At 37.3% G+C, this 15008-nt stretch overlaps 1 pseudogene; it reads left to right on the top strand.

Annotated features, from left to right (window-relative positions):
- The first annotated feature begins 9780 nt into the window (after positions 1 to 9780).
- Positions 9781 to 11905, top strand: LOC148109817 (ubiquitin/ISG15-conjugating enzyme E2 L6 pseudogene; annotated as a pseudogene).
- Positions 11906 to 15008: the final 3103 nt, after the last annotated feature.

The raw sequence follows: 15008 nt of genomic DNA, 5'->3' as shown, positions 1-15008 counted from the left end.
TTTGTAATATTCAGATATTTAATAATCAACACAAGGATTTTTTTTCTCTAATATACAGAGATGAAAGAAGTTCAAACAAAGTATTTATAGATCTACTAATTATATTAAAGCAATCCATCAGGTAATAAGCATTTTAAGTTACATAATTTTAATTGTTTTAGCGCTCTCCTTACTTTCAAATATTTCTCGGTTTACATGATAAATTATATGGTTATTCTATTTATTGCATGTTATATTAGAAAATAACTATATTGATATCCTATTTAAAATCTCTCACTTTACAAATGGGGACCTATAGTGGAAAATGATTATATAACAGATGCAATATCTCTCAACAGTTTAAAGAGCCAGGACAAAACATTTCCTACTTTCAGGCTTAGTCTTTTCGATGTGTTTGGTTTGTTTTTTGAATTATACAACCTGGGATACAAATAGTTTGTTTTTAACCATGGCAAGCCTATATGATTCTTATTCCACCAAAGAAGGTATGAAGGACTTATCATTTATAAACGTTTTTTCAGTAAAATCATGTTGAATATTGAGTTTTCATCCCAGCGGTCTGGCAGAAAACGAAATCTAGTCATTTTTGGAGTTCCTTCTCTATTCATATTTTTAAATATCTTTTTTTTTCTTTTTTAATTTATTTATTTGACAGAGATAGAGATAGCCAGTGAGAGAGGGAACACAAGCAGGGGGAGTGGGAGAGGAAGAAGCAGGCTCCTATCGGAGGAGCCTGATGTGGGGCTCGATCCCAGAACGCCAGGATCATGCCCTGAGCCGAAGGCAGACGCTTAATGACTGCGCCACCCAGGTGCCCCTCTATTCATATTTTTGACCCTTCTCCAAGCATTTCATTTCACTTAGGAAAGCATCCCACTGTTCTACATTGTCCCACATACCTTCCTACTGAGATGCTTATGAACTAAGTCCATGGGATTTTTTTGAAGTTCAAATGGTTCTGTGGTTTTCAAATTTCTCTGTATAGCTAGCTATATTCTTGAACATTTTGAAAGAATAAGTCATATTTCTTATTATCTTGGAGAATCTGTGTACCTCAAATCCCTCTGGAGACTTAGAGAAGCTCCTCTCCCTTTCACTATTCTTTTATCTATCTATCTTTAAAGTCCCTCATCTTGCCCTTCTTCCCTTTTGAAACACCAAGCAACATTTCTTCAGCTTGGATATGCATAATGGCAGAAAGAGGGGTTCTCTACAGTTCCATTTTTGTAGCTTTAAATTTTACCTGGAGGCTAAGAGACACACATAGTCTAGCAACCTTATTAATTTTATTAGTAGGAGTAAAAGGGAAAGAGTAATGTCAGTAAATTATGCTACAACATATGTGTATGACTTCATTTACCATTTCACTGAGGCTGACATGATTCTCTTTATCCGTTTCCCACTGAGGAGAATATGCTGTTTCCTTCTGGTTAGGATCACATAATAGAATTGCTTCGTAGCAGCAAGGTTTAGAGTAAAGAACACAGGGTATAAAATCATGTGGATTTCCAGTTTCTGCATCTATTAGCTGTATAAGCTTTAATAAAATAGTTAATAAGTCTTTGTCAAAATGCATTTGTAACTTATTATCATTGTGTGGGTTTTTGTTGTTGTTGTTGTTGTTGTTCCAAACATTGTTCCAATGTTCAACCTCCCAATTAACAACAAAAAAATATATGGTGAAATCTGGGACCTTTACAGTTAACAAGTTAGAACTAAAGGTCTCCTTGTCCCAGGTGCTAATGCCCCAGGTGCGGCTTACGCCAAGTTCAAAAGATGTGAACCTTATCTTTTAAGTTACAATAAATGTATTTTATTTTGATAGCAAGCAACTTCCTTCAGGCTTAGGTCAGAATTTCTCTGAAATAAAATGACAACATATCTGTACTTTTCCACACTTCTCAGTAAACCATTATAGCTGTGTTTTGGTTATCTTGTAAAATTTATGTGTTTCTTTAAATTCCTTATGCATTTACTTTGAGGCTGCAAGGTCAAGGATGTCTGTTTGCAATGGGCCTTCCCAGATCTATATAACCAACCCAAGGAAGAGGAGAAAATCTTCCCCCACTTTCTTAATTGGGCTCTTTCCAGATTTTCTGAGACCTTATATATTTTTTTTGCATCCATTTCTACAATGAAAAGGTTCTATCTCATTCATATTTTCCATCTCAAGGTATAGGCTCACCTTTCCTACATTTAATAGTCTCATTCTGAATGTTATATTACAACTATGCCTCCATTTCTTCCGAAATGTCTGCGTTCATTTTACTCACTGGTGATATCTGAATAACGTCATTACCCAGACATACTACGGCAGTGGGAAAAATAGAACAGATGCCATATGCATGATTGCCAGATAGCAGGTAGAACTGAGTACACAGCAACCCTTGAAGGAGTAATTGAGCTATCTGCGGTGGATCCATTGGAATGTATTATTTCTTAACCACAGATAGGTGGTACTTAGTCTGGGCCTTGAGTGCTTGAATGGTTGCATTGTTATGGTGATATTATGTCCAAAGTTGCTAATGATTGGGCCATTGATTATAGGCCTCGCTTTAAAACACACACATAGGCTTGTGACAAAGATTTAATCTGAGATGACTCAGAGGTTGATCTTCCCTTTTTCTAAAAAATATTTCAGTAGCAGCTGTGTTTTCTGCAGCAATTCTGCCCAAATGCTGACCTAGCCTGACCCCAAAGGTCCCTTTCTGAAACACAATTTTGTAGATAGCTTTCTTATTAACACGTGAGCCTTATTAAGGTCCAGTAAGATACACCCATACACTAATAAAACTTTGCAGTTTTGCATCACTCTCTTTTATTCATTTAATCACAAGAATGCAATTATCTGTGTTGCAATAGGTAAAACATTAATAGATGAAAACGTGATTCTAGCCAAGATTGATGTTTAGTTTATATGTATCTTGGTTATACAGATTGTGAACACATAAAAGTACTTCATATTTTTTGTCAATTCTCAAATGTTTCAAGTATCTTCCCCTAATCCACTGCCCCAACTACCTTGCAAATTTCTTTAGAATCCTTGGACCTGCACTCAGGGGGCTTATAGGACTCTACTCAAACTACGACTACTGTTCATTAGTGCTGTGCTTGCTAAGGCAGTCCCAGGGATCCCACCTTTCAGGGACCACTATTAGCTCTTTCTCACCCTTGTCTCATGTCTATGAGTCAGCAAGGTCACCATGGTGCTTGAATACCTGTTTTTATCTATGTCCATGGGCAGAGTAGGTCTACATACACGTAAAGGAAGGTGATGGCATTTCCATGATGGGGATGGCAGTTCTCCAGAGGGCAAACTCTGTCTCCATTTGCATGCCTCACAGACCAATATGCCATTAGTCAGTTTTTCTTTACAGGTATCCTTGTATTATCATTAATACAACTAGAGCCTGACAGGACTTGCCTCAACAGAGCCAGGGAGACTGGGAATGAAGCCAGTGGCAGTCATGACAGACATATCAAGCATTGGCTGGGTACAGGGGCTCTTGTAAAGAGAGATTGTAAACAACAGAAAAAGAGTGTGAGTAGCAGATTTGGGATTGTTGGGGTTTGGGGAACAACCACGTGGAGACTTTTTTACCATTAGAGCTGAATTTTATTACCATTTCATAGGACAGATTATTGGGGCACCTGGGTGGCTCAGTCCATTAAGCATCTGCCTTCAGCTCAGGTCATGATCCCAGGGTCTTGGGATCAAGCCCTGTGTCAGCCTCCCTGTTCAGCAGGGAGTCAGCTTGTCCCTCTTCCTCTGCCCTTTCCGTCCTGCTCATACTCTCTCTCTTGCTCATACTGTCTCTCTTTCAAATAAATAAATAAAATATTTTTTAAAAAAGACAGCTTATTCAAACCAACTGAATTCCCATACATATTAGGCATTACAACATAATTATTAGAAATGAAATATAAAGCTTATAGAGTGGTCAATTTACATTGTGCATGATTCGTTTTTTATTTCAAGTGTTTATTTTAATTTTAGTTAACATAACAATGAAATATTAGTTTCAGGAGTATAATTTAGTGATTCATCACTTACATATAGCACCTGGTGCTCATCGCAGTAAGTCCCCTCCTTAATACCTATCACCCATTTAACCCATACCCGCCCCCAGCAACCCTGTTTGTTCTCTATAGCTAGGAGGTTCTTATGGTTTTCCTCCCTCTCTTTTTTTTCCTTTCCCCTATGTTCATCTGTTTTGTTTCTTAAATTCTACATATGAGTGAAATCATATGGTATTTGCTTTTCTCTGATTGACTTATTTCACTTAGCTTGATACACTCTAGTTCCATCCACATCATTGTAAATAGCAAGATTTCATTCTTTTTGATGGCTGAGTAATAACATATATACCACATCTTCTTTACCTATTTATCGGTTGATGAACATTTGGGTTCTTTCATAATTTGGCTATTGTTGATAATGCTGCTATAAATATCAGGATGCATGTACCCCTTCAAATCAGTATTTTTGTATCCTTTGGATAAATACCTAGCAGTGCGATTGCTAGATTGTAGGTTAGTTCTATTTTTAACTTTTTGAGAGACCTCCATACTGTTTTCTAGAATGGCTGCACCAGTCTGCATTCCCACCAACAGTGTAGGCAGGTTCCCCTTTCTCCTCATTTTTGCCAACATTTGTTGTTTCCTGACTTGTTAATTTTAGCCATTCTGACAGGAGTAAGGTGATATCTCATTGTAGTTTTGATTTGTATTTCCTTGGTGATGAGTGATGTTGAATACCTTTTCATGTGTCTCTTAGCCTATGCATGTCTTCTTTGGATTCTAAACATATATTTAATCCTACTGATATTATACTTATCATTATCATCCTTATTATACATATGAGAAACTGATATCCAGACATGCTATTTAAAATTTAAGTGGGTTGTATGTTTTAATCACCTCCTACTTATCCTGTTGGTGAGAAAGGGATTCCCACCCCAGGGTTGTGAGGAGTGATCAAGCACACAATAACTGCTATTAGACAGATAAGATTGATAGAAGTTTATTAGTAACATAAACTCATAGAAGGTGATGAGGACAATGGATGCCATCCAGGGCCAGACAGGGGTTATAATGAGGAACACAGTGAACAACCAGAGCTTTGGCAGGCAAGTTTTGCAGCATCAAGAGAATGAGGTTCCCCTACTCCATGCATAGGATGTGATTTGACTAGTATAAATAATTTTTCAGGCAGGCAGAGAACTAGAATTGTTACTTAGGGATAAGTGGGAAATGTGCCATTTTGCTGGAGGAAGTTATCATGAAAGCAGAGCGGGGAACTTGCAGTTAGGCCGTACAAAGCTCTTTGGGTTTCACCAGGTGCTGAGACAGCAGAATATTCGGCCTTAATTTTTAGGTCTTATAATAGAAGTATCGTGGTTTGTATCTTAAGCAGCCAAGTAAATGTTTATGATGTAAGATGATGATGTTGAAGATAGAGATGTTGAACTTATAAAATGTTGGCAATATTGTAAATAGAGATTAAAAAAAAAAACCTTTCATGAGATTGTTTTTAGTTCTCTGACATTAAGAAAGGACAGAGTGGCATCAGCAAGATGGCAGAATGGGAGATCCCAGCCCTTACCTCCCATATAAACACTATTTTACAGCCATCCGTAGATGAAAACACCTTCATGAGAGCTCCAGAATCCAGGTGATAGATTATAGCATGCTGGTAGAGCACACACACACACAAAATAATGCATTAAACAACAACAACAACACAGTTTCATTTTACCTGTATAATTTGTACTCCCAAGCCAGTACAGCTTTTTGGTCTGTAAATCTCTAGGGGAAAAAGGAAGAGAAGTGAGTATTCAACTATGTTAGCCTTTCTAGGCACTACCAGAGAGGTCTGCCTTTATTGCACTCCCTCCCCCAAAACATGGTGGGAATCAGCACAGTTAGAAGATCTCAACAGCCAGCCCATGGTCCCTGGTAGAGGGTCCTCTCATGGACCCAAGCAGCTAGCCCATCCACAGACTCCACCAACCAGTCCACCCAGAATCTTGGCCAGGCTCACTGATAAAGACTTTCCTTGCTAAAGCTAGTCCATAAAGGCCAAAAAAGGTGATGCTTCTGAAAATGTATAGACACCAATACAAGGCTACAAGGATCAGGAACAATTAGGAAAATGTGACACCACCAAAGGAACAAAATAAATCTCCAGCAATCAACCTTCAAAAAATGGAGATCTACAGTAGCCCAAGATATGGAACAAAGCTAAGTATCCATCATTAAAGAAAATGTTATATGTATATAATGGAATGTTATTCAGCCTTAAAAAGAGAAGGAAATCCTGTCGTTATGATAACATGGATACACCTGGAGGACATTATGCTAAAGGAAATAAACTAGGAACAGGAAGACAAATACTGCATGATCTCACTTATATGAGTAATCTAAAAAAGTTGAACTTATCAAAGCAGAGAATAGAATGATGATTACTAGGGCTGGAGAGTGGTGTGTTGTGGGAAATGAGGAGATGTTGTTCAAATAGTACAAAGTTTTAGTTATAGTGGATGGATAAATCTAGGACCTAATATATAGCATGATGACTATAGTTAATAATACTGTATTGAGTACTGGAAATATGCTAAGTGTAGATTTCAGGTGCTCTCATCACACACAAAATTGGCAACTATGTGAGGAGATGATACATTAATTAGCTTGACTATAGTGAACATTATATATATTTATTTATATATATATTTGCATATATGTAATCATCATGTTATACACCTCAAATATATACAAGTTTTACGTTATTTTTATACACGTTTTATTTTTAAAAAAGAAAAAGAAATGGGGATCTATGAACCGATTAGCAGAAAATTCAAAATAATTATTTTGAAACTCAGTGAGCTACAAGTGAACGCAGATAGACAACTAAAACAAAATCAGGAAAACGAAATATGAAAAAATGAGAAGTTCAACAAAAGGAGCAACAAATAGAAACCATAAAAGCAACAACAACAAACCAAATAGAAAATACGGAGCTGAAGAATACAATGACTGTACTGAAAAATTCAATAGAGGACTTCAACAGCTGACTCAATCAAGCAGAGAAAAAAATCACTGAACTCAAAGTCAGGTCACTTGAAATGATCCAGTCAGAAGAACAAAAAGGAAAAAAAAATGAGGGAGGGAGGATAATACATACTATTGTTATTAAGATATTTCTTCTATACTTAGTAAGTGAAAGTTATACAATAATTATCAACTTAATGAAAAAGACTTTTAAAAAGCTTAATGTAATTCCATATATAGAAGCGTGGCTCATGCTGGGTATTACTGAGGTAGCGTGGGTTGTGTCCAAAAATATCATGCCAACAATTGGTAGTTCATAAAATACCAGATTGAGCTCGTGGATGGTTTACATTTCATATAGATAAAACTTGTGAGGCATGAAGTATATTCAGAGAAATTACAAGTTTAGACCAACCACAAAGTTAGAGCACAGAGTCTCCAGAATTGCCCTCACTTCTGATACGACCTGCAAATTTAGGTGCTTCCCCAAATCACCCTCAGATTTGATAATTCACTAGAAAGACTCACAGAACTCACTGAGACATGTTATACTCACTGCTAAAATTTATTACAAAGAGAAGACACAGATTAAGGTCAGCCAAAGTAAGAGATTCATAGATCACAGTCTAGGAAGATTCAGATGTGGACCTTCCATTGTCCCCCCAACTGGAGTCAGGATGCACCACTCCTCCAACATTAACGTGTGATAATACTCATGGATTATTGACTATCAGAGAAACTCACCCAAGCTTCAATATCCAGAGTTCTTATTAAAGTTCCATTACTAGCCATGATTGATAAACTGATTGCCCACATGGCTGATTTCAGTCTCTGGGATGAGTCATACTACACAAACCAGAGCCCCCACACAAAGTCACACTCTTAAAACTATTCAGTATGACCCAGAGTCCCCAAGTAAACCAAGACATGCCTATCATGCACGACATTCCAGGGATCAAGAGATTACCTCCTAGAAAGTGAAGGCAAAGGCAAGAACTCTCTTTGGACAACGGCAAACTCTTCATTATACAAATAACATGTAATTTCAAATATTTGAATTATATTAACTCATTAGTTATTAATATCCTGTACACCACTTCTGATTATATCCATGTAAAAGAAAAGAATACATGTATTAATTTTAACCTCTGTAGTAGTTTTTTTCTGTTTGGTACGTGATGCATATCATTTATAATTTAAAGTAAAATGTATATCTAAAAAATAATATGACCAGAATATTTTCTTCCTACTAGAACAAAATACTTCAGCAAAAATCTGAATCTTCTACCTATTTACAATAATTATTCTTTTGCTATTTTTGAAGTTTATTATTAAGACAGGTATGATACGTGTTGATAAAAATACAGCTTCATTTTATTAAAATTATGATTAAACCTCTGGTGTTAGAAATTAAATTTGCTTTTATTATAGTCTTTATTTGTTTTGTTTTGAATTGTTTTTGTTATTGATTTAAAAATGTTTTCAAGGTATAAAAAGGCACCTTCTGTTTGTTTGCATGACTCTGAATTCTGGAATATTCTTTTTTAAACTCCTAGATCATGTTTCTAAAGTATCCCTATATTGTATTCTTCGTAAAATAAATTCTCTTGGATTTGCTGGTCTTTTTTCTTGATGTAGCACCCCTGACATAACATGAATTTTAGAAGTGGAGTTTGAAATATCCAGCCATAAAAATCTTGTTTTTCTTTTTTAGTTCTAAGAAAAAGATAGTGGATGGCTTTCTGTGACATTTGCCATCAATTAAAAGAGTTAAGTTTAAAAATCCACTGTTTGCACATCTGTTCATTTTCTTCAATTTAATTTTGCCTGAAATCAGTTTGTCACCAGCTAAGGAATTTTTCCTTATAAAAAAATCTTATGACCAAACAGTAAAATTGTCCCTTAGATGTGGCTAGGAGAGGGGGATTATTATGATGTCTCCTATTAAAGTGCCCTAACTTCATTAACACACAAACTACTTAAGCAATTCAGATATAAATTCACATTCTTCTTTTTGAATCAGAGTTTCTATGGCCGGGGTAGGTGGCCTGACCCTTTTGCAGTCCTACCCCAGAAGCACATTATGTAAGGTTGGGAGCTGGGTTTCTTTCTCTTTGTGCTTCGCCAGGTAAGAGTATGGATGTCACTGTAATACCCTTGCATGGTTCTTCATTTCCTCAGGATTTAAGTGCTATTTGCTTCAAGTTTTTGCTAACAGAGCCTTTTTAAGCAATTGAGACTTGATGGATTCTAATGAGGGCAGGGATGTTATAATTGTCTTTATTAATGTTTTGTAACTGATTTGGACTAAACTGCAATGTACACTTTCTAAATTAATGGTTTCAATCAAGTAAAAATTGACCAAGTTCTTAAGGTCAATCAATAAAGTAGTCCGTGATTCATTAAAACAATGCTTATCATTAGGACAGGCGAGCGTGTAAGAGGCAAAAGAGAAGAGGTTGGATATCGATGGCTTGCTGCCAAGTGGTGGGCCCTAGTTCAGTAGTTTATGCTTTTTTAATATTAAAAAACAAACTTCAAGTTAACATAGGACATTTAATTGGAGTTACCTTGAACCACCAACAAAACTTAAGAAGTTAATCCATACTGAGTTGAGTTTTTTCTTAAGGAAAAAAAAAGTCATTCATTCATGTCAAGCCAATGATCATTTTGGCTTAACTTGCAGATAACAGTTCTCCACCAACATTCTTATTTTACTCTCAGCGAAAAATGGCACGTCATCAGCTTGATTGCAATTTCATTACTGCCTACACCGAAGTACATTCACCTGGCAGCAAAACCCACTTAATAATTGACTGTACGTTCTCTGCAGTTCCTGCCATGCACAAGTAACCACTAATTGTTTGGTCTCTGAAGGGTTCCCTTCAGGCTCTGGGAATACAAGGTCTCCCCTATTAGCCTCCTATTTACCTTGCCAATTCCACCGCTGGCAAACTGAATGCATGAAAATGTAAGCATGACTGTCTACATCTAAAAAAATATCTATACAATTCCATTAAGACCTCCTGCAAAAGTACAGACATCCACATCATAACGAACAAAATCAATTATAGAAAATCAAATGTTCTTCCCCTGCTACTGTGGGACATCAACAACTTGCAGAGCAGATGTTTTGCACCTGGCAACTAGCAGAACATGGAGACACCAGAAGGAGTGTAAACTCTCCAACTTGACTCATTTCAAAGCTGTCTCAGAGTTCTTTCTTCTTTTAAAGAGGTTTCTTTACAGTGAAGATACTGCCTGCACCATATGACATAAAAGAGTGAACTCACTTTTTTTATGATGAGCACTAAATCAAAAACCATGGAAAGACCAGCAATAAGAACAAAATTGAGACTATTTTGCTTTTTACATCAGCTCATATTGAATTATTTTGTTGTTCCAAACTGACTTTGAAAGCTCTTTCAAATAATTTATCTTTTGTTTGGGGGTTGAGATAAATGCTTTCAAACAGATACTGCAGGAAGGAAAGAAACTACTCTAATTGTAGCAAATACATTCTGAAAGTTAAATATTTAATAAAATCAGTATCTATAATTCTCAGGCATCCACAGGAATACGGGGACTAAGGGCACAAATAGATTTTAACCGTGTGTAGCTCCAAGCCTTCGGTGTATTGTGTAGCTATGAAATGCCAGATTCCATGACATTCCTGGCAGTTAGATTTACTCAACAGTTATTATTGGTTTAGGTAAAGTTTAAAATAAGTCCTCCATCCTGAGCCCAGAATCACTAACAGCCAGGGAGGGATTGATCCAAGTACATACTGAGAAACATGTAGCACAACAAGCTGGAATGAAACAATTTTCAGGCCGTCATCAACAAAATGAATAATCTACTTGCAGATAAATGAGTTAGCAGCATTGAACCACTTAAATATCAACCAAAATGTACGGCACTTTCCTTTAAAATCATCTAAAAATTTTCTTTGTGTATATAAGATTAAAAAAAAAATAAAACTAAAATATTTGGAAATGGCTTTAAAATATCTTAAAATATCTTAAGTTTCAATTTCCTATTTTGGACTCTACTGGTGAGAGTGAAAAATGGATCCAATTGGAATGTATCAAAAGGCTTGAAAATATGCACCAATTTTATCCCAAACTCTTACTTTGAGAAATAATACAAAGGACATGAATGGAAGATATGCATAAAAATATGCCCATTGGAGTAGCATTTACAATAGCAAAAAAAAAAAAAAAAAAAAAAAACCCAAAAACCAATAAACCCACCTGGAAACAATTTAGATACACGTGCTAGTGAATTGGAGATGTATATATATAAATAAATATAAATAAAATATATAATATATATAAATAAATATTATATATATCTCCTTGCACCAAAGCATAGTCCTGCTGGAGCCCCCCAGAGGCCCACACTTGGTCCTGAGATGACAGCAAGCAAGCAGGGTGGGATCTTCAGGCAAAGCTTCTCTCCTGTCTGTGGAACCTACTCAGCAATGGTGCCAACATCCTGGTGTGGCATGTACTCCTCCTGCCTGAGAAAATGCTCTCCAACCTCAAGAACTTCAACATGCACATCAACTTCCCCGAGGACTGTTCAAACCCGTTCAGAGACATTCACAACCAGGATCTACCACCGTAATGTAGACACAGCAGAGAGGTTTGCATGCCCATCAACACAGTGATAACTGGAAGGCTTATAGCAAGACCTGCCATGTCTTGGGGCCCTTGATGGGCTGGTGAATAAACCAGACCTGGGACAACCCATTTGGGTGGAACTCGCTGATCTGCTGACATAGGAACCAGAGCTGTTCAACAGGGAGGTCAGAGAGTTCACCTTCAAGTATGGAGTAGGCTGGTCCTCCTAACTCTGGTTCTGACCACTTTCTGCACTGGATCTTCTCTGTATGATGGATGGATGCATGTCATTGACTGGGAGTCGGAGTCCCTTTATGGCCCTGTCCCACTCATTTGTTCCATTTCTTCCTTCTTAGGTTGTTAGTCATTAGTCTGTGTGTGTGTGTGTGTGTGTGTGTGTGTGTGTGTGTGTGTGGTATGTGGACTCACTCCCTGGTTCTCTTGGCCACAGGTGTGCTTTTCCCACTCCCTTTCTCTGCCCCAGAGCCATGGGAGTTCAGGTTTGTAGAGTTACAGGCCAGTTCTCCAGGCCTCTATGACTTGGAAATCCTGGTCTTACTAACTGCTCCATCTTAGAGACACAGGTTACCTTCCATGCCAGCTGGCAGGAAATGAGGCCAGAAGACAACTAAAATCCCCTAGGACCAGGCATCAGGGAGCACAGAAGACATGGACAGTATGGGTAGGAGACAGGGCACTTGGAAGGAATCCTATTTATGATTGAGTGATTGAAATTAGCCAGACTATTGATAGATACTGTATGTCTAGATTTAGGTACTAAAGAATCACAAAATGATGAATCTAATCTCCCTCTGGAAATCTGACTACAGGGTTCTAAAACCATTTGCAATCTCATCAGGTTGCCAGTTTATGGGGGCCAAGCTTCAGGTGGAGAGTGGAGAGTGTCTCCTGAAGCTTCCAGTCCAGGGGTAGCCACAGAAACCATGTGCTTAGCCATCCATTAAAGTAACAGATGAAAAAAAGTATATATATGGTAACCTCCTATATGGCTGATAATACTAATAACTACAATTAACATTAGTGACTGTTTACCATGTACCAGACACTTTTCTAAGCACTTTACATGGATTAACTTTTAAATTTCCATAGCTTTACATTAATTCCCTCATCTTTATTTTACAGATGGGAAAACTTAAACTCACAGAGGTTAACTAACTTGCTCAATGTCACAACAATAATAGGAGGTAAAGTAGGCTATGAAATCAGGTTTGTGCTGTTAAACACTACACTCAGAACCATTAAAAATATTGAGACATTTCTACAACTATTGGCATGAGAAAATGGTCACAACATTTTCCAGTCCGAGACAAAAGCAGCTTTCAGAATAATTTTTGTGGATAATTTTATTTTATTTTATTTTATTTAGATTTTATTTATTTATGTGACAGAGAGACAGCCAGCGAGAGAGGGAACACAGCAGGGGGAGTGGGAGAGGAAGAAGCAGGCTCCCAGTGGAGGAGCCTGATGTGGGACTCGATCCCGGTACGCCGGGATCACGCCCTGAGCCGAAGGCAGACGCTTTAACGACTGCACTACCCAGGCGCCCCTGTGGATAATTTTAAACACAATACCTACAATTATGTACTTAATTTTTCTAATTACTACATAAAAGTTTAATTTCAAATGCATGTGTTTGTTCTGAAACCAGGAGTAGTTTGCTCTATGATAATCTATTATACAAAATTTTATACAGACACACATCACGCATACATACACATTCATAGAAATGTGTGACATCTTGTCATACATATTTTAGGGGATGATAAAAAATTAGTGAAGGTTTCATGTTTTCTATATGGATCTGTAGTCTTGACTTACTAGAAAACAAAGTAATGCACATTATCAAACTGAAAAGGAACCCGTTCCATTTATCTTCTACATTCTTAGCAACTATTCGGATAATATGCATTTACAGTAGAAAGAGATTCACCAAGATATTGGACAATCATAGTAAGAATTTCAAGTAACTACTTAGAGCCCTTTTGAGATGGAACCTGTCTTATTTAATCCCTCACAGTCCAGAGTATTTTATGGCCAGAATATTGATTGAACAAGTACACAGAGAATGGATCAATTTCTCAAAGATAGAGTGCTTACAAGTTCATTAGAATAACCCAGAACTTCAAATTTAGAATAAGAAAAAAAGATTCAAGGAGGAATCATATGTATGTGCGTATGCTAGTATATGTATGCACATATTAATACATTGCTCCATATATATACATTACCTATATTTATGTATATAGCATATATATAATCACTTCCCCCCCCACACACACATGCATATATCTTCTTTTGCTATAGAATGGCTACACGTGATGTCAAGTTATAACTAGTTGGCTTCCTAGTGAGTTTTAGATTAAAACTAAACAATGTAGCAAGGGATGCTGGGCTAGACTGAAGAATTACAGTTAACATGTATTTTTGAATACTGATAAAATATGAGGGAAGAAAAGCAAGTAGGAAGTAATGTCATAATGCTTTCTATACCTATCAAGGTAACTTAACAAACTGTCTTCCTCTATTTTCCGATGAAAAAATAAAGCAAGAGCATAATAGAGGGCAAAGATCAAGATTGCCACTACCAGAAGTCTTACTTGATGTATCTCCCTTGAGAGGGTCCTCAGGTAGGTAACAGTAGAGGGAAGACCATAGCAAAGAGCTCCATGGGTGCATACTGAAACTCTCAATAAAGGAAGCTCACAGTCATCTGGAACCATCTGTTTTCCCCCTATGATAGTAGCCTCTGTGGCATTCAAATAAAGTCTGCATTTTATTTTCCAAGGTTAGAACATCATGAATCTCATTTCATTGACTGCAAGCTGTGAGTACTTCAGCTGGGCTATATGGGTCAGCTGTGGCAAGCTGCCTGCAGCAGCAGGAAATGTTACAGCAGTGATGGTCTCAAACGCTACTGTTCTGGTTATCTGTTGCCACATGGCCAACTACCCCAAGACTTAGTGCTGTAAAACAATAACTGTTTTATTACGCTCATGGATTCTGTGGGTCAGGAACTTGAACAGATCCCAGCGGGTACGACTTATGTCCCAGATTGCATTTTCCATAAATAACTGGACTGTATCTTCTATCTTGCATGTTTTTCTGCAAAGTGACCTTGCTAGAGCGCCATCAAGATGTGGAGCCTGATTCTCATCACGTGCATCTGGGCTGGCCTTAGGGACTCAAAGGTGGAAGTGCTACTGTGCACCTTTTGTGTCTCGGTCAATAAAAGCCATAAAGATCCTGCCTGGTTTTCATGGAACATTTGTTGCCTGCACATTGCCTCTTGGACTTCCTCTCAGGACCTATTTG

Source organism: Ursus americanus, chromosome 6 (genome assembly GCF_024610735.1).
Source record: "Ursus americanus isolate L20-20 chromosome 6, mUrsAme1.1.p, whole genome shotgun sequence".
Lineage (NCBI taxonomy): Eukaryota > Metazoa > Chordata > Mammalia > Carnivora > Ursidae > Ursus > Ursus americanus.
This window is presented reverse-complemented; position numbering and strand designations above follow the sequence as displayed.